This window comes from Somniosus microcephalus, chromosome 15 (assembly GCF_052327205.1).
Source record: "Somniosus microcephalus isolate GS21.2 chromosome 15, FLI_Smic_1.0, whole genome shotgun sequence".
NCBI lineage: Eukaryota > Metazoa > Chordata > Chondrichthyes > Squaliformes > Somniosidae > Somniosus > Somniosus microcephalus.
The window spans coordinates 4283588-4303991 of record NC_141001.1 but is presented as its reverse complement, the minus strand read 5'-3'; the positions used below and the strand labels follow the sequence as shown (position 1 = coordinate 4303991).

The following is a 20404-nucleotide window of genomic DNA, read 5'->3' as shown; positions in this document are numbered from 1 at the left end:
AGTGAACAGATTACACACTGTGAATAGGAGAGACTGTCAGTGAACAGATTACACACTGTGAATAGGAGAGACTGTCGGTGAACAGATTACACACTGTGAATAGGAGAGACTGTCAGTGAACAGATTACACACTGTGAATAGGAGAGACTGTCAGTGAACAGATTACACACTGTGAATAGGAGAGACTGTCAGTGAACAGATTACACAGTGTGAATAGGAGAGACTGTCAGTGAACAGATTACACACTGTGAATAGGAGAGACTGTCAGTGAACAGATTACACAATGAATAGGAGAGACTGTCAGTGAACAGATTACACACTGTGAATAGGAGAGTCTGTCAGTGAACAGATTACACACTGTGAATAGGAGAGACTGTCGGTGAACAGATTACACACGGTGAATAGGAGAGACTGTCAGTGAACAGATTACACACTGTGAATAGGAGAGACTGTCAGTGAACAGATTACACACTGTGAATAGGAGAGACTGTCAGTGAACAGATTACACACTGTGAATAGGAGAGACTGTCAGTGAACAGATTACACACTGTGAATAGGAGAGACCGTCAGTGAACAGATTACACACTGTGAATAGGAGAGACTGTCGGTGAACAGATTACACACTGTGAATAGGAGAGACTGTCAGTGAACAGATTACACACTGTGAATAGGAGAGACTGTCAGTGAACAGATTACACACTGTGAATAGGAGAGACTGTCAGTGAACAGATTACACACTGTGAATAGGAGAGACTGTCAGTGAACAGATTACACACTGTGAATAGGAGAGACTGTCAGTGAACAGATTACACACTGTGAATAGGAGAGACTGTCAGTGAACAGATTACACACTGTGAATAGGAGAGACTGTCGGTGACCAGATTACACACTGTGAATAGGAGAGTCTGTCAGTGAACAGATTACACACTGTGAATAGGAGAGACTGTCAGTGAACAGATTACACACTGTGAATAGGAGAGACTGTCAGTGAACAGATTACACACTGTGAGTAGGAGAGACTGTCAGTGAACAGATTACACACTGTGAATAGGAGAGACTGTCAGTGAACAGATTACACACTGTGAATAGGAGAGACTGTCAGTGAACAGATTACACACTGTGAATAGGAGAGACTGTCAGTGAACAGATTACACACTGTGAATAGGAGAGACTGTCAGTGAACAGATTACACACTGTGAATAGGAGAGACTGTCAGTGAACAGATTACACACTGTGAATAGGAGAGACTGTCAGTGAACAGATTACACACTGTGAATAGGAGAGACTGTCAGTGAACAGATTACACACTGTGAATAGGAGAGACTGTCAGTGAACAGATTACACACTGTGAATAGGAGAGACTGTCAGTGAACAGATTACACACTGTGAATAGGAGAGACTGTCGGTGAACAGATTACACACTGTGAATAGGAGAGACTGTCAGTGAACAGATTACACACTGTGAATAGGAGAGACTGTCGGTGAACAGATTACACACTGTGAATAGGAGAGACTGTCAGTGAACAGATTACACACTGTGAATAGGAGAGACTGTCGGTGAACAGATTACACAGTGTGAATAGGAGAGACTGTCAGTGAACAGATTATACACTGTGAATAGGAGAGACTGTCAGTGAACAGATTACACACTGTGAATAGGAGAGACTGTCAGTGAACAGATTACACACTGTGAATAGGAGAGACTGTCAGTGAACAGATTACACACTGTGAATAGGAGAGACTGTCGGTGAACAGATTACACACTGTGAATAGGAGAGACTGTCAGTGAACAGATTACACAGTGTGAATGGCGATCCCAGTCGGTTCTATCTGATCATAGAAACACAGGAAAATTTGTAGGTCATTCAGCCCCTCGAGCCGGTTCAGCCATTCAATGAGGTCATGGCTGATCTGCTTCCTAACTCCCTTTACCCGCCTTTGCGAGAGCAGCGGCGAGAGTGAACCTTGTTGAGATGGAGCAGAGCCAGGGGAATAAAGAGCAGAGGAGAGGAGGCTCAAACTCACTGAGAGCAGCAGTGAGAGCGGATCTGGTCGGGGAGGAGCGGAGCTGGTCAGGGACGGAGCGGAGCCAGGGGAATAAAGAGCAGAGGAGAGGAGGCTCAAACTCACCGAGAGCTGCGGCGAGAGCGGACCTGGTCCGGGACGGAGCGGACCTGGTCAGGGACGGAGCGGACCTGGTCAGGGACGGAGCGTACCTGGTCAGGGACGGAGCGGACCTGGTCAGGGACGGAGCGGACCTGGTCAGGGACGGAGCGGACCTGGTCAGGGATGGAGCGGACCTGGTCGGGGAGGAGCGGACCTGGTCGGGGAAGAGCAGAGCAAGTCAGGGACGGAGCACAGCTGGTCGGGGAGGAGCGGACCTGGTCGGGGAGGAGCGGAGCTGGTCAGGGACGGAGCGGAGCTGGTCGGGGAAGAGCGGACCTGGTCGGGGAGGAGCGGACCTAGTCAGGGACGGAGCAGAGCTGGTCAGGGACGGAGCGGAGATGTTCGGGGAGGAGCGGACCTGGTCAGGGAGGAGCGGACCTGGTCCGGGACGGAGCGGACCTGGTCAGGGACGGAGCGGACCTGGTCAGGGACGGAGTGGAGCTGGTCGGGGAGGAGCGGAGCTCGTCAGGGACGGAGCGGACCTGGTCAGGGACGGAGCGGACTTGGTCAGGGACGGAGCGGACTTGGTCAGGGACGGAGCAGAGCCAGGGGAATAAAGAGCGGTGGAGAGGAGGCTCAAACTCACTGAGAGCAGCAGTGAGAGCGGATCTGGTCGGGGAGGAGCGGAGCTGGTCAGGGACGGAGCGGAGCCAGGGGAATAAAGAGCAGAGGTGAGGAGGCTCAAACTCACTGAGAGCAGCGGCGAGAGCGGGCCTGGTCAGGGATGGAGCGGACCTGGTCAGGGACGCAGCGGACCTGGTCAGGGACGGAGTGGAGCTGGTCGGGAGGAGCGGAGCTGGTCAGGGATGGAGCAGACCTGGTCAGGGACGTAGCGGATGTGGTCAGGGACGGAGCGGAGCTGGTCAGGGATGGAGTGGAGCAGGTCAGGGAGGAGCGGACCTGGTCAGGGACGGAGCAGAGCTGGTCGGGGAGGAGCGGAGCTGGTCAGGGACAGTGCGGAGCTGGTCAGGGACGGAGCGGACGTGGTCAGGGACGGAGCGGAGCTGGTCAGGGACGGAGCAGAGCAGGTCAGGGAGGAGCGGACCTGGTCAGGGACGGAGCGGACCTGGTCGGGGAGGAGCGGAGCTGTTCAGGGAAGGAGCGGAGCTGGTAAGGGACAGAGCGGAGCTTGTCAGGGACGGAGCGGACCTGGTCGGGGAGGAGCGGAGCTGGTCAGGGACGGAGCGGAGCTGGTCAGGGATGGAGCGGACCTGGTCGGGGAGGCGCGGAGCTGGTCAGGGACGGAGCGGAGCTGGTCAGGGATGGAGCGGACCTGGTCAGAGATGGAGCGGAGCTGGTCAGGGACGGAGCGGACCTGGTCGGGGAGGAGCGGACCTGGTCGGGGAAGAGCGGACCTGGTCAGGGACGGAGCAGAGCTGGTCAGGGACGGAGCAGAGCTGGTCAGTGACGGAGCGGACCTGGTCAGGGACGGAGCGGACCTGGTCAGGGACGGAACGGACCTGGTCGGGGAAGAGCAGAGCAAGTCAGGGACGGAGCGGAGCTGGTCGGGGAGGAGCGGACCTGGTCGGGGTGGAGCAGACCTGGTCAGGGACGGAGCAGAGCTGGTCGGGGAAGAGCGGACCTGGTCGGGGAAGAGCGGACCTGGTCGGGGAGGAACAGACCTGGTGAGGGACGGAGCGGAGCTGGTCGGGGAAGAGCGGACCTGGTCGGGGAGGAGCGGACCTGGTCAGGGACGGAGCGGAGCTGGTCAGGGACGGAGCAGAGATGGTCGGGGAGGAGCGGACCTGGTCAGGGACGGAGCGGAGCTGGTCAGGGAGGAGCGGAGCTGGTCGGGGAGGAGCGGACCTGGTCCGGGACGGAGCGGACCTGGTCAGGGACGGAGCGGACCTGGTCAGGGACGGAGCGGAGCTGGTCGGGGAGGAGCGGACCTGGAGCGGAGCTGGTCGGGGAGGAGCGGACCTGGTCCGGGACGGAGCGGACCTGGTCAGGGACGGAGCGGACCTGGTCAGGGAAGGAGCGGACCTGGTCAGGGACGGAGCGGACCTGGTCAGGGACGGAGCGGACCTGGTCAGGGACGGAGCGGACCTGGTCATGGATGGAGCGGACCTGGTCAGGGATGGAGTGGACCTGGTCGAGGAGGAGCGGACCTGGTCGGGGAAGAACGGAGCTGGTCAGGGACGGAGCGGACCTGGTCAGGGACAGAGCGGAGCTGGTCAGGGACGGAGCGGACCTGGTCGGGGACGGAGCGGACCTGGTCAGGGAGGAGCGGAGCTGGTCGGGGACGGAGCGGAGCTGGTCAGGGACGGAGCGGACCTGGTCAGGGATGGAGCGGACCTGGTCAGGGAGGAGCGGAGCTGGTCGGGGACGGAGCGGACCTGGTCAGGGACGGAGCGGACCTGGTCAGGGACGGAGCGGACCTGGTCAGGGAGGAGCGGACCTGGTCAGGGAGGAGCGGACCTGGTCGGGGACGGAGCGGACCTGGTCAGGGACGGAGCGGAGCTGGTCAGGGACGGAGCGGAGCTGGTCAGGGACGGAGCGGAGCTGGTCATTGACGGAGCGGACCTGGTCAGGGACGGAGCGGACCTGGTCAGGGACGGAGCGGACCTGGTCGGGGAAGAGCAGAGCAAGTCAGGGACGGAGCGGAGCTGGTCGGGGAGGAGCGGACCTGGTCGGGGTGGAGCAGACCTGGTCAGGGCCGGAGCGGAGCTGGTCGGGGAGGAGCGGACCTGGTCGGGGTGGAGCAGACCTGGTGAGGGACGGAGCGGAGCTGGTCGGGGAAGAGCGGACCTGGTCGGGGAGGAGCGGACCTGGTCAGGGACGGAGCGGAGCTGGTCAGGGACGGAGCAGAGATGGTCGGGGAGGAGCGGACCTGGTCAGGGACGGAGCGGAGCTGGTCAGGGAGGAGCGGAGCTGGTCGGGGAGGAGCGGATCTGGAGCGGACCTGGTCGGGGAGGAGCGGACCTGGTCCGGGACGGAGCGGACCTGGTCAGGGACGGAGCGGAGCTGGTCGGGAGGAGCGGACCTGGAGCGAACCTGGTCGGGGAGGAGCGGACCTGGTCGGGGAAGAGCGGAGCTGGTCAGGGACGGAGCGGATCTGGTCAGGGATAGAGCGGAGCTGGTCAGGGATGGAGCGGACCTGGTCGGGGCGGAGCGGACCTGATCAGGGACGGAGCGGAGCTGGTCAGGGAGGAGCGGAGCTGGTCGGGGAGGAGCGGACCTGGTCCGGGACGGAGCGGACCTGGTCAGGGACGGAGCGGACGTGGTCAGGGATGGAGTGGACCTGGTCGAGGAGGAGCGGACCTGGTCGGGGAAGAGCGGAGCTGGTCAGGGACGGAGCGGATCTGGTCAGGGACAGAGCGGACCTGGTCAGGGAGGAGCGGAGCTGGTCGGGGACGGAGCGGAGCTGGTCAGGGATGGAGCGGACCTGGTCAGGGATGGAGTGGACCTGGTCAGGGAGGAGCGGAGCTTGTCGGGGACGAAGCGGACCTGGTCAGGGATGGAGCGGACCTGGTCAGGGAGGAGCGGAGCTGGTCGGGGACGGAGCGGAGCTGGTCAGGGATGGAGCGGACCTGGTCAGGTAGGAGCGGAGCTGGTCGGGGACGGAGCGGAGCTGGTCGGGGACGGAGCGGACCTGGTCAGGGACGGAGCAGACCTGGTCAGGGAGGAGCGGACCTGGTCAGGGAGGAGCGGACCAGGTCAGGGAGGATCGGACCTGGTCGGGGAGGAGCGGAGCTGGTCAGGGACGGAGCGGAACTGGTCAGGGATGGAGCGGACTTGGTCAGGGACGGAGCGGACCTGGTCAGGGACGGAGCGGACCTGGTCCGGGAGGAGCGGAGCTGGTCGGGGACGGAGCGGAGCTGGTCGGGGACGGAGCGGAGCTGGTCGGTGATGGAGCGGACCTGGTCAGGGAAGGAGCGAACCTGGTCAGGGACGGAGCGGACCTGGTCAGGGACGGAGCGGACCTGGTCAGGGACGGAGCAGAGCTGGTCCGGGACGGAGCGGACCTGGTCAGGAACGGAGCGGACCTGGTCAGGGATGGAGCACTGCTGGTCAGGGACGGAGCGGAGCTGGTCAGGGATGGAGTGGAGCTGGTCAGCGACGGAGTGGAGCCAGTGGATTAAGGAGCGGACCTCGTCGGGGAGGAGCGGAGCTGGTCAGGGACGGAGCGGAGCTGGTCAGGGACGGAGCGGAGCTGGTCAGGGACGGAGCGGACCTGGTCAGGGAGGAGCGGACCTGGTCGGGGAGGAGCGGACCTGGTCAGGGACGGAGCGGACCTGGTCAGGGACGGAGCGGACCTGGTCGGGGACGGAGCGGACCTGGTCAGGGAGGAGCGGATCTGGTCGAGGAGGAGCGGACCTGGTCAGGGACGGAGCGGACCTGGTCGGGGAGGAGCGGACCTGGTCGGGGACGGAGCGGAGCTGGTCCGGGAGGAGCGGAGCTGGTCGGGGACGGAGCGGAGCTGGTCGGGGACGGAGCGGAGCTGGTCGGTGATGGAGCGGACCTGGTCAGGGAAGGAGCGAACCTGGTCAGGGACGGAGCGGACCTGGTCAGGGACGGAGCGGAGCTGGTCGGGAGGAGCGGACCTGGAGCGAACCTGGTCGGGGAGGAGCGGACCTGGTCGGGGAAGAGCGGAGCTGGTCAGGGACGGAGCGGATCTGGTCAGGGATAGAGCGGAGCTGGTCAGGGATGGAGCGGACCTGGTCGGGGTGGAGCGGACCTGATCAGGGACGGAGCGGAGCTGGTCAGGGAGGAGCGGAGCTGGTCGGGGAGGAGCGGACCTGGTCCGGGCCGGAGCGGACCTGGTCAGGGACGGAGCGGACGTGGTCAGGGATGGAGTGGACCTGGTCGAGGAGGAGCGGACCTGGTCGGGGAAGAGCGGAGCTGGTCAGGGACGGAGCGGATCTGGTCAGGGACAGAGCGGAGCTGGTCAGGGACGGAGCGGACCTGGTCGGGGACGGAGCGGACCTGGTCAGGGAGGAGCGGAGCTGGTCGGGGACGGAGCGGAGCTGGTCAGGGATGGAGCGGACCTGGTCAGGGATGGAGTGGACCTGGTCAGGGAGGAGCGGAGCTTGTCGGGGACGGAGCGGACCTGGTCAGGGATGGAGCGGACCTGGTCAGGGAGGAGCGGAGCTGGTCGGGGACGGAGCGGAGCTGGTCGGGGACGGAGCGGACCTGGTCAGGGACGGAGCAGACCTGGTCAGGGAGGAGCGGACCTGGTCAGGGAGGAGCGGACCAGGTCAGGGAGGATCGGACCTGGTCGGGGAGGAGCGGAGCTGGTCAGGGACGGAGCGGAACTGGTCAGGGAAGGAGCGGACTTGGTCAGGGACGGAGCGGACCTGGTCAGGGACGGAGCGGACCTGGTCCGGGAGGAGCGGAGCTGGTCGGGGACGGAGCGGAGCTGGTCGGTGATGGAGCGGACCTGGTCAGGGAAGGAGCGAACCTGGTCAGGGACGGAGTGGACCTGGTCAGGGACGGAGCGGACCTGGTCAGGGACGGAGCGGAGCTGGTCAGGGACGGAGCGGACCTGGTCAGGGACGGAGCGGACCTGGTCGGGGAAGAGCAGAGCTAGTCAGGGACGGAGCGGAGCTGGTCGGGGAGGAGCGGACCTGGTCGGGGAGGAGCGGACCTGGTCAGGGACGGAGCGGAGCTGGTCAGGGAAGAGCGGACCTGGTCGGGGACGGAGCGGAGCTGGTCAGGGACGGAGCGGAGATGGTCGGGGCGGAGCGGAGCTGGTCAGGGACGGAGCACAGCTGGTCAGGGATGGAGCACTGCTGGTCAGGGACGGAGCGGAGCTGGTCAGGGACGGAGCGGAGCTGGTCAGGGACGGAGCGGAGCTGGTCAGGGACGGAGCGGAGCTGGTCAGGGACGGAGCGGACCTGGTCGGGGAGGAGTGGACCTGGTCGGGGAGGAGCGGACCTGGTCGGGGAGGATCGGACCTGGTCGGGGACGGAGCGGAGCTGGTCAGGGAGGAGTGGACCTGTTCGGGGTGGAGCGGACCTGGTCAGGGACGGAGCGGAGCTGGTCAGGGACGGAGCGGAGCTGGTCAGGGACGGAGCAGAGCTGGTCAGGGAGGAGTGGACCTGGTCGGGGAGGAGCGGACCTGGTCAGGGACGGAGCGGACCTGGTCAGGGACGGAGCGGACCTGGTCGGGGACGGAGCGGACCTGGTCAGGGAGGAGCGGACCTGGTCGGGGAGGAGCGGAACTGGTCGGGGCGGAGCGGAGCTGGTCAGGGACGGAGCGGAGCTGGTCGGGGAGGAGCGGACCTGGTCAGGGACGGAGCAGAGCTGGTCCGGGACGGAGCGGACCTGGTCAGGAACGGAGCGGACCTGGTCAGGGATGGAGCACTGCTGGTCAGGGACGGAGCGGAGCTGGTCAGGGATGGAGTGGAGCTGGTCAGCGACGGAGTGGAGCCAGTGGATTAAGGAGCGGACCTCGTCGGGGAGGAGCGGAGCTGGTCAGGGACGGAGCGGAGCTGGTCAGGGACGGAGCGGAGCTGGTCAGGGACGGAGCGGACCTGGTCAGGGAGGAGCGGACCTGGTCGGGGAGGAGCGGACCTGGTCAGGGACGGAGCGGACCTGGTCAGGGACGGAGCGGACCTGGTCGGGGACGGAGCGGACCTGGTCAGGGAGGAGCGGATCTGGTCGAGGAGGAGCGGACCTGGTCAGGGACGGAGCGGACCTGGTCGGGGAGGAGCGGACCTGGTCGGGGACGGAGCGGAGCTGGTCAGGGAGGAGCGGACCTGGGCGGGGAGGAGCGGACCTGGTCGGGGACGGAGCGGAGCTGGTCGGGGAGGAGCGGACCTGGTCGGGGAGGAGCGGACCTGGTCGGGGACGGAGCGGAGCTGGTCGGGGAGGAGCGGACCTGGTCGGGGAAGAGCGGAGCTGGTCAGGGACGGAGCGGATCTGGTCAGGGATAGAGCGGAGCTGGTCAGGGATGGAGCGGACCTGGTCGGGGTGGAGCAGACCTGATCAGGGACGGAGCGGAGCTGGTCAGGGAGGAGCGGAGCTGGTCGGGGAGGAGCGGACCTGGTCCGGGCCGGAACGGACCTGGTCAGGGACGGAGCGGACGTGGTCAGGGATGGAGTGGACCTGGTCGAGGAGGAGCGGACCTGGTCGGGGAAGAGCGGAGCTGGTCAGGGACGGAGCGGATCTGGTCAGGGACAGAGCGGAGCTGGTCAGGGACGGAGCGGACCTGGTCGGGGACGGAGCGGACCTGGTCAGGGAGGAGCGGAGCTGGTCGGGGACGGAGCGGAGCTGGTCAGGGATGGAGCGGACCTGGTCAGGGATGGAGTGGACCTGGTCAGGGAGGAGCGGAGCTTGTCGGGGACGGAGCGGACCTGGTCAGGGATGGAGCGGACCTGGTCAGGGAGGAGCGGAGCTGGTCGGGGACGGAGCGGAGCTGGTCAGGGATGGAGCGGACCTGGTCAGGTAGGAGCGGAGCTGGTCGGGGACGGAGCGGAGCTGGTCGGGGACGGAGCGGACCTGGTCAGGGACGGAGCAGACCTGGTCAGGGAGGAGCGGACCTGGTCAGGGAGGAGCGGACCAGGTCAGGGAGGATCGGACCTGGTCGGGGAGGAGCGGAGCTGGTCAGGGACGGAGCGGAACTGGTCAGGGAAGGAGTGGACTTGGTCAGGGACGGAGCGGACCTGGTCAGGGACGGAGCGGACCTGGTCCGGGAGGAGCGGAGCTGGTCGGGGACGGAGCGGAGCTGGTCGGTGATGGAGCGGACCTGGTCAGGGAAGGAGCGAACCTGGTCAGGGACGGAGTGGACCTGGTCAGGGACGGAGCGGACCTGGTCAGGGACGGAGCGGAGCTGGTCAGGGACGGAGCGGACCTGGTCAGGGACGGAGCGGACCTGGTCGGGGAAGAGCAGAGCTAGTCAGGGACGGAGCGGAGCTGGTCGGGGAGGAGCGGACCTGGTCGGGGAGGAGCGGACCTGGTCAGGGACGGAGCGGAGCTGGTCGGGGAAGAGCGGACCTGGTCGGGGACGGAGCGGAGCTGGTCAGGGACGGAGCGGAGATGGTCGGGGCGGAGCGGAGCTGGTCAGGGACGGAGCACAGCTGGTCAGGGATGGAGCACTGCTGGTCAGGGACGGAGCGGAGCTGGTCAGGGACGGAGCGGAGCTGGTCAGGGACGGAGCGGAGCTGGTCAGGGACGGAGCGGAGCTGGTCAGGGACGGAGCGGACCTGGTCGGGGAGGAGTGGACCTGGTCGGGGAGGAGCGGACCTGGTCGGGGAGGATCGGACCTGGTCGGGGACGGAGCGGAGCTGGTCAGGGAGGAGTGGACCTGTTCGGGGTGGAGCGGACCTGGTCAGGGACGGAGCGGAGCTGGCCAGGGACGGAGCGGAGCTGGTCAGGGACGGAGCAGAGCTGGTCAGGGAGGAGTGGACCTGGTCGGGGAGGAGCGGACCTGGTCAGGGACGGAGCGGACCTGGTCAGGGACGGAGCGGACCTGGTCGGGGACGGAGCGGACCTGGTCAGGGAGGAGCGGACCTGGTCGGGGAGGAGCGGAACTGGTCGGGGCGGAGCGGAGCTGGTCAGGGACGGAGCGGAGCTGGTCGGGGAGGAGCGGACCTGGTCAGGGACGGAGCAGAGCTGGTCCGGGACGGAGCGGACCTGGTCAGGAACGGAGCGGACCTGGTCAGGGATGGAGCACTGCTGGTCAGGGACGGAGCGGAGCTGGTCAGGGATGGAGTGGAGCTGGTCAGCGACGGAGTGGAGCCAGTGGATTAAGGAGCGGACCTCGTCGGGGAGGAGCGGAGCTGGTCAGGGACGGAGCGGAGCTGGTCAGGGACGGAGCGGAGCTGGTCAGGGACGGAGCGGACCTGGTCAGGGAGGAGCGGACCTGGTCGGGGAGGAGCGGACCTGGTCAGGGACGGAGCGGACCTGGTCAGGGACGGAGCGGACCTGGTCGGGGACGGAGCGGACCTGGTCAGGGAGGAGCGGACCTGGTCGAGGAGGAGCGGACCTGGTCAGGGACGGAGCGGACCTGGTCGGGGAGGAGCGGACCTGGTCGGGGACGGAGCGGAGCTGGTCAGGGAGGAGCGGACCAGGGCGGGGAGGAGCGGACCTGGTCGGGGACGGAGCGGAGCTGGTCGGGGAGGAGCGGACCTGGTCGGGGAGGAGCGGACCTGGTCGGGGACGGAGCGGAGCTGGTCGGGGAGGAGCGGAGCTGGTCAGGGACGGAGCGGAGCTAGTCAGGGAGGAGCGTAGCTGTTCGGGGACGGAGCGGACCTGGTCGGGGAGGAGCGGACCTGGTCAGGGAGGAGTGGACCTGGTCAGGGACGGAGCGGAGCTGGTCAGGGACGGAGCGGAGCTGGTCAGGGAGGAGCGGACCTGGTCAGGGATGGAGCGGAGCTGGTCAGGGACGGAGCAGACCTGGTCAGGGAGGAGCGGACCTGGTCGGGGAGGAGCGGATCTGGTCAGGGACGGAGCGGACCTGGTCAGGGATGGAGCGGACTTGGTCAGGGACGGAGCGGACCTGGTCAGGGACGGAGCGGACCTGGTCGGGGAGGAGCGGAGCTGGTCAGGGACGGAGCGGAGCTGGTCAGGAATGGAACGGACCTGGTCAGGGACGGAGCGGAGCTGGTCAGGGACGGAGCGGAGCTGGTCAGTGACGGAGCGGACCTGGTCAGGGACGGAGCGGACCTGGTCAGGGACGGAGCGGACCTGGTCGGTGAAGAGCAGAGCAAGTCAGACACGGAGCAGAGCTGGTCGGGGAGGAGCGGACCTTGTCGGGGTGGAGCAGACCTGGTCAGGGACGGAGCGGAGCTGCTCGGGGAAGAGCGGACCTGGTCAGGGAGGAGCGGACCTGGTCAGGGACGGAGCGGAGCTGGTCAGGGACGGAGCGGAGCTGGTCAAGGAGGAGTGTAGCTGTTCGGGGACGGAGCGGACCTGGTCGGGGAGGAGCGGACCTGGTCAGGGACGGAGCGGACCTGGTCAGGGACGGAGCGGACCTGGTCGGGGACGGAGCGGACCTGGTCAGGTAGGAGCGGACCTGGTCGGGGAGGAGCGGACCTGGTCGGGGTGGAGCGGAGCTGGTCAGGGACGGAGCGGAACTGGTCGGGGAGGAGCGGACCTGGTCAGGGACGGAGCAGAGCTGGTCAGGGAGGAGCGGAGCTGGTCGGGGAGGAGCGGACTTGGTCGGGGAGGAGCGGACCTGGTCCGGGACGGAGCGGACCTGGTCAGGGACGGAGCGGACCTGGTCAGGGACGGAGCGGACCTGGTCAGGGACGTAGCGGCCCTGGTCAGGGACGGAGCGGACCTGGTCAGGGACGGAGCGGACCTGGTCAGGGATGGAGCGGACCTGGTCAGGGACGGAGCGGAGCTGGTCGGGGAGGAGCGGACCTGGTCAGGGACGGAGCAGAGCTGGTCAGGGAGGAGCGGAGCTGGTCGGGGAGGAGCGGACTTGGTCGGGGAGGAGCGGACCTGGTCAGGGACGGAGCGGACCTGGTCAGGGACGGAGCGGACCTGGTCAGGGACGGAGCGGACCTGGTCAGGGACGGAGCGGACCTGGTCAGGGATGGAGTGGACCTGGTCGGAATGGAGTGGACCTGGTCGGGGAGGAGCGGACCTAGTCGGCGAAGAGCGGAGCTGGTCAGGGACGGAGTGGACCTAGTCAGGGACAGAGCGGAGCTGGTCAGGGACGGAGCGGACCTGGTCAGGGATGGAGCGGACCTGGTCAGGGATGGAGCACTGCTGGTCAGGGACGGAGCGGAGCTGGTCAGGGATGGAGTGGAGCTGGTCAGGGACGGAGTGGAGCCAGTGGATTAAGGAGCGGACCTCGTCGGGGAGGAGCGGAGCTGGTCAGGGACGGAGCGGACCTGGTCGGGGAGGAGCGGACCTGGTCGGGGAGGAGCGGACCTGGTCAGGGACGGAGCGGACCTGGTCGGGGACGGAGCGGACCTGGTCGGGGACGGAGCAGAGCTGGTCGGGGAGGAGCGGACCTGGGCGGGGAGGGAGCGGAGCTGGTCAGGGACGGAGCGGAGCTGGTCAGTGACGGAGCGGAGCTGGTCAGTGACGGAGCGGACCTGGTCAGGGACGGAGCGGACCTGGTCAGGGACGGAGCGGACCTGGTCAGGGACGGAGCGGACCTGGTCGGTGAAGAGCAGAGCAAGTCAGGGACGGAGCAGAGCTGGTCGGGGAGGAGCGGACCTTGTCGGGGTGGAGCAGACCTGGTCAGGGACGGAGCAGAGCTGGTCGGGGAAGAGCGGACCTGGTCAGGGAGGAGCAGACCTGATCAGGGACGGAGCGGAGCTGGTCGGGGAAGAGCGGACCTGGTCGGGGTGGAGCGGACCTGGTCAGGGACGGAGCGGAGCTGCTCAGGGACGGAGTGGAGATGGTCGGGGAGGAGCGGACCTGGTCAGGGACGGAGCGTAGCTGGTCAGGGACGGAGCGTAGCTGGTCAGGGAGGAGCGGAGCTGGTCGGGGAGGAGCGGACCTGGAGCGGACCTGGTCGGGGAGGAGCGGACCTGGTCCGGGACGGAGTGGACCTGGTCAGGGACGGAGCGGACCTGGTCAGGGACGGCGCGGACCTGGTCAGGGATGCAGCGGAGCTGGTCAGGGATGGAGCGGACCTGGTCAGGGATGGAGCGGACCTGGTCAGGGATGGAGTGGACCTGGTCGGGGAGGAGCGGACCTGGTCGGGGAAGAGCGTAGCTGGTCAGGGACGGAGCGGATCTGGTCAGGGACAGAGCGGAGCTGGTCAGGGACAGAGCGGACCTGGTCGGGGACGGAGCGGACCTGGTCAGGGAGGAGCGGAGCTGGTCGGAGACGGAGCGGAGCTGGTCAGGGACGGAGCAGACCTGGTCAGGGACGGAGCGGACCTGGTCAGGGAGGAGCGGAGCTGGTCGGTGACGGAGCGGAGCTGGTCAGGGACGGAGCGGACCTGGTCGGGGAGGAGCGGACCTGGTCGGGGAGGAGCGGAGCTGGTCGGGGACGGAGCGGAGCTGGTCAGGGACGGAGCGGACCTGGTCAGGGAGGAGCGGACCATGTCAGGGAGGATCGGACCTGGTCGGGGAGGAGCGGAGCTGGTCAGGGACGGAGCGGAGCTGGTCAGGGACGGAACGGACCTGTTCAGGGACGGAGCGGACTTGGTCAGGGACGGAGCAGACCTGGTCAGGAACGGAGCAGACCTGGTCTGGGAGGAACGGACCTGTTCAGGGACGGAGCGGACTTGGTCAGGGACGGAGCGGACCTGGTCAGGGACGGAGCAGACCTGGTCTGGGAGGAGCGGAGCTGGTCGGGGACGGAGCGGACCTGGTCAGGGACGGAGCGGACCTGGTCAGGGATGGAGCAGACCTGCTCAGGGACGGAGCGGAGCTGGTCAGGGATGGAGCGGAGTTGGTCAGGGACGGAGCGGACCTGGTCAGGGACGGAGCGGACCTGGTCAGGGACGGAGCGGAGCTGGTCAGGGACGGAGTGGAGCTGGTCAGGGACGGAGCGGACCTGGTCAGGGAAGAGCAGAGCTAGTCAGGGACGGAGTGGAGCTGGTCGGGGAGGAGCGGACCTGGTCGGGGAGGAGCGGACCTGGTCAGGGACGGAGCGGAGCTGGTCGGGGAAGAGCGGACCTGGTCGGGGACGGAGCGGAGCTGGTCAGGGACGGAGCGGAGATGGTCAGGAATGGAGCGGACCTGGTCAGGGATGGAGCGGACCTGGTCAGGGACGGAGCGGAGCTGGTCAGGGATGGAGCGCACCTGGTCAGGGATGGAGCGCACCTGGTCAGGGATGGAGCGGACCTGGTCGGGGAGGAGCGGACCTGGTCGGGGAAGAGCGGAGCTGGTCGGGGACAGAGCGGAGCTGGTCAGGGACGGAGCGGACCTGGTCAGGGATGGAGCGGACCTGGTCAGGGATGGAGCGCTGCTGGTCAGGGACGGAGCGGACCTGGTCCGGGACGGAGGGGACCTGGTCAGGGACGGAGCGGACCTGGTCAGGGACGGAGTGGACCTGGTCAGGGACGGAGCGGACCTGGTCAGGGACGGAGCGGCCCTGGTCAAGGATGGAGCGGACCTGGTCAGGGATGGAGCGGACCTGGTCAGGGATGGAGCGGACCTGGTCGGGATGGAGCAGACCTGGTCGGGGAGGAGAGGACCTCGTCGGGGAAGAGCGGAGCTGGTCAGGGACGGAGTGGACCTAGTCAGGGACAGAGCGGAGCTGGTCAGGGACGGAGCGGACCTGCTCAGGGATGGAGCAGACCTGGTCAGGGATGGAGCACTGCTGGTCAGGGACGGAGAGGAGCTGGTCAGGGATGGAGCGGAGCTGGTCAGGGACGGAGTGGAGCCAGGGGATTAAAGAGCGGACCTCGTCAGAGAGGAGCGGAGCTGGTCAGGGACGGAGCGGAGCTGGTCAGGGACGGAGCGGACTTGGTCGGGGAGGAGCGGACCTGGTCGGGGAGGAGCGGACCTGGTCGGGGAGGAGCGGACCTGGTCAGGGACGGAGCGGACCTGGTCGGGGACGGAGCGGACCTGGTCAGGGAGGAGCGGACCTGGTCGAGGAGGAGCGGACCTGGTCAGGGACGGAGCGGATCTGGTCAGGGACGGAGTGGACCTGGTCGGGGACGGAGCGGACCTGGTCAGGGCGGAGCGGACCTGGTCGGGGAGGAGCGGACCTGGTCGGGGACGGAGCGGAGCTGGTCAGGGACGGAGCGGACCTGGTCAAGGACGGAGTGGACCTGGTCGGGGACGGAGCGGACCTGGTCAGGGCGGAGCGGACCTGGTCGGGGAGGAGCGGACCTGGTCGGGGACGGAGCGGAGCTGGTCGGGGAGGAGCGGACCTGGGCGGGGAGGAGCGGACCTGGTCGGGGACGGAGCGGAGCTGGTCGGGGAGGAGCGGATCTGGTCGGGGAGGAGCGGACCTGGTCGGGGACGGAGCGGAGCTGGTCGGGGAGGAGCGGACCTGGTCGGGGACGGAGTGGAGCTGGTCAGGGAGGAGCATAGCTGGTCGGGGACGGAGCGGACCTGGTCGGGGAGGAGCGGACCTGGTCAGGGAGGAGCGGACCTGGTCAGGGACAGAGCGGAGCTGGTCAGGGACGGAGCGGAGCTGGTCAGGGAGGAGTGGACCTGGTTAGGGACGGAGCGGAGCTGGTCAGGGACGGAGCCGAGCTGGTCAGGGACGGAGCAGACCTGGTCGGGGACGGAGCGGACCTGGTCAGGGAGGAGCGGACCTGGTCGGGGAGGAGCGGACCATGTCGGGGACGGAGCGGAGCTGGTCGGGGAGGAGCGGAGCTGGTCAGGGACGGAGCGGAGCCAGGGGATTAAAGAGCGGACCTCATCGGGGAGGAGCGGAGCTGGTCAGGGACGGAGCGGAGCTGGTCAGGGACGGAGCGGACCTGGTCGGGGAGGAGCGGGCCTGGTTGGGGAGGAGCGGACCTGGTCAGGGACGGAGCGGAGCTGCTCAGGGATGGAGTGGAGATGGTCGGGGAGGAGCGGACCTGGTCAGGGACGGAGCGTAGCTGGTCAGGGAGGAGCGGAGTTGTTGAGCTGGAGTACGAGCTGCAGACATTGCGGGACATCAGGGAGGGGGAGAGTTACCTGGACACTTTGTTCCAGGAGGCAGTCACACCCCTTAGATAAAGTAGTACTTTAGAGTTCGTCAGTGGTCAGGGACAGGAGGATGTGACCGTGAGTCAGGAAGGTATGGGGACCCAGGATGTGGTGATGGAAGAGCCTCGGCCCTGGACCTTGTCCAACAGGTATGAGATACTTGCTGCTTTTGGGGATGAGAACAAGGACTACAGGGTGGATGAGCAAACTGACCATGGCGCCATGGTGAAGGAGGCCATTCAAGTGGCTGGAGTGAAAAGGAATGTGATAGGGGACAGTATAGTCAGCGGGATAGATACTGTTCTCTGCAGCCGCGACCGGGAGTTCCAAAGGTTGTGTTGCCTGCCCGGTGCCAGGGTAAATGATGTCTCCTCGCGGCTGGAGAAGACTTGGAGTGGGAGGGGGAGGATCCAGTTGTCGAGTCCATGTCGGAACCAACGACATGGGTAGAACTAGGAATGAGGTTCTGCTGAAAGAGTTAAAAAGCAGAACCTCACAGGTAATAAATAAAAAAATAGAAAAAAGTTAAAGCTAAAGGCACTATATCTGAATGCACGAAGCATTCACAACAAAATAGATGAATTCAGAGCGCATATAGAAATGAACAGGTTTGATTTAATAGCCATTACAGAGATGTGGTTGCAGAGTGGCCAAGGTTGGGAACTAAACATTCCAGGATATTTGACTTTTAGAAGAGACAGACAGAATGGAAAAGGAGGGGTAGCCCTGATAATAAAGGATGGGATAAAGACAGTAGAGAAAAAGGATCTTGGCTCGAAAAAACAAAATGTAGAATCAGTTTGGGTGGAGCTAAGAAACAACAAGGGGCAGAAAACATTGCTGGGAGTAGTTTCTCGGCCCTCTAACAGTAGTTGTAGTGTCGGGCAGAGTATAAATCAGGAAATTAGAAGTGGATGTAACAAGGGTAATACAGTAATCATGGGGGACTTTAACATTCATACAGACTGGGCAAACCACATTTACAGAAATAGTGCAGAGGAAGAGTTCATGGAATTCATTCAAGATAGTTTTCTAGATCAGTATATCAAGGAACCTATGAGGGAATTGATTATTTTAGATCAAGCTATCTACCGCCCTAGTTATTCGATTCGCCAGGACACTGGTCCCAGCCCGGCTTAAGTGGAGCCTGTCCCCATGGAACAACATAGGCAGAAAGAGGGAATGAGGTCCTGCAGGCAGATTTCAGGAAGCTAGGAGAGAGATTAAAAAGCAGGACCTCAAAGGTAGTAATCTCTGGATTACTCTTGGTGCCACGTGCTAGTGAGTACAGAAACAGGAGGATAGAGCAGATGAATGCGTGGCTGCAGAGATGGTGCAGGAGGGAGGGCTTTAGATTTCTGAAGCACTGGGACCAGTTCTGGGGGAGGTGGGACCTGTACAAGCCGGACGGGTTGCACCTCAATAGGACCGGGACCAATATCCTCATGGGGGGCGGGGGGGGGGGGGGGGGTGGGGGGCGTTGCTAATGTTGTTGGGGAGGGTTTAAACTAGCTTGGCAGGGTGATAGGAACCTGAGAGTGGATTCAGAAGGGAGAGAAGCAAAGCTGGAAATGGAGGGCAGAAAATGAGCAAGCGAGTTTGGAAGGCAAAGGAAACAAGGGCTCGGAAATAGACAACAAGGCAGTTATTGGCAATGCTAAATGGTATATACTTCAACGCAAGGAGTCTAGGAAGTAAGGGAGATGAGCTCAAGGCACAGATAGACATGTGGGAGTGTGATATTATAGCCATTACTGAGACATGGCTGAAAGAAGGGCAGGAATGGTAGCTCAACATTCCTGGTTACAGGGTTTTCAGGCGAGATAGAGAGGGGGGTTAAAAAAGCAGGGTGGTCGCAATATTGATTAAAGAGACAATTACAGCTGTGAGGAGGGATGATATGTTGGAAGGATCATCAAATGAGGCCACATGGGTTGTACTATGGACCCCCAAACAGTCCGAGGGAGAGAGAAGAGCAAATTTGTAGGCAAATTTCTGACAAGTGCAAAAACATTAGGGCAGTAATCGTGGGGGATTTTAGTATAAAATGATGAGGGGCTTAGATAGAGTGGAGTGGAAGGACCTATTTCCCTTAGCAGAGGGGTCAAGAACCAGGGGGCATAGGTTTAAAGTAGTTGGTAGAAGGGTTAGAGGGGCGATGAGGGAAAATGTTTTCACCCAGAGGGTGGTGGGGGTCTGGAACTCTCTGCCTGAAAGGGGGGTCGAGGCAGGAACCCTCATCACATTTAAAAAGTACTTGGATTTGCACCTGAAGAGCCGTAACCTACAGGGCTACGGACCAAGTGCTGGAAGGTGAGATTAGGATGGGTAGCTCTTTTCCAACCGGTACGGACACAATGGGCTTAATGGCCTCCTTCTGTGTCCTAATTTTTCTATGATTCTATCTATTACTGTGCAATGAGACAGGGTTAATTAATAACCTTGTAGTAAAGGAGTCTCTGGGGAGCAGTGATCATAATATGATAGAATTTTATACAATAGCAAAATACTGCGGATGCTGGAAATCTGAAATAACAACAGAAAGTGCTGGAAACACTCAGCAGGTCAGGCAGCATCAAGGAGAGAGAAACAGATTCAACGTTTCGGGTCTTTGGTGAATCTCTGGAATTCTCTACCCCAGAGGGCTGTGGAGGCTCAAATCTCAGATTGAAAATTAACAATTGACCCAGCATCAATTGCCATTTGCGGAAGAGAGTTCCAAACTTCTACCACCTGTTGTGTGTAGAAGTGTTTCCTAATTTCACTCCTGAAAGGTCTGGCTCTAATTTCTAGATTATGCCCCCTAGTCCTAGACTCCCCAGCCAGCAGAAATAATTTCTCTCTATCTACCCTATCTGTTCCCCTTAATATCTTGAAAACTTCGATCAGATCACCCCTTAACCTTCTAGATTCTAAGGAACACAAACCTATTTTGTGTTAATCTCTCCTCATAACTTAACCCTTGAAGTCCGGGTATCATTCTGGTAAACCTACGCTGCACTCCCGCCAAGGCCAATATATCCTTCCTAAGGTGTGGTGCCCAGAACTGCTCCCAGTGCTCCAGGTGTGGTCTAACCAGGGCTTTGTACAGCTGCAGCATTACTTCTACCCACTTGTATTCCAGTCCTCCAGATATAAAGGCCAGCATTTCATTAGCCTTTTTGATTATTTTCTGTATCTGTTCATGACATTTTAATGACCTTTGTACCTGGATTCCCCCGAGTCTCTTTGGACCTTCACTGTTTTTATCTTTTCACCATTTAGAAAGTACCCTGTTCTATCCTTTTTAGGTACAAAGTGGATAACCTCGCATTTGTTGACATTGAAATCCATTTGCCACAGTTTTGCCCATTCACTTAATCTATCGATATCCCTTTGTAATTTTATGCTTTCATCTACACTGCTTACAATGCCACCTATCTTTGTGTCATCGGCAAATTTGGATGTTACTTTCTATCCCATCATCGAAGTCGTTAATAAATACGGTGAATAGTTGAGGCCCCAACACAGATCCCTGCGGGACACCACTAGTCACATGCTGCCAATTTGAGTACCTGCCCATTAAACATACTGCCTGTCTCCTGCCGCTCAGCCAATTTCCTAACCAGGTCAATAATTTGCCCTCAATTCCGTGGGTTTCAACTTTAGTTAACGGTTATGTGGGACTTTATCAAATGCCTTCTGGAAGTCCATATAAATAACATCCATAGACATTCCCCTGTCCACTACTTTCACCA

General features: G+C 62.8%; 1 protein-coding gene across 2 annotated transcripts in view; it reads right to left on the bottom strand.

Annotated features, from left to right (window-relative positions):
• nr1h3 (nuclear receptor subfamily 1, group H, member 3) overlaps positions 1 to 20404 on the bottom strand; it is a 301887-nt gene that overhangs the window by 99984 nt on the left and 181499 nt on the right. The gene's annotated exons all lie outside the window — the stretch shown is intronic.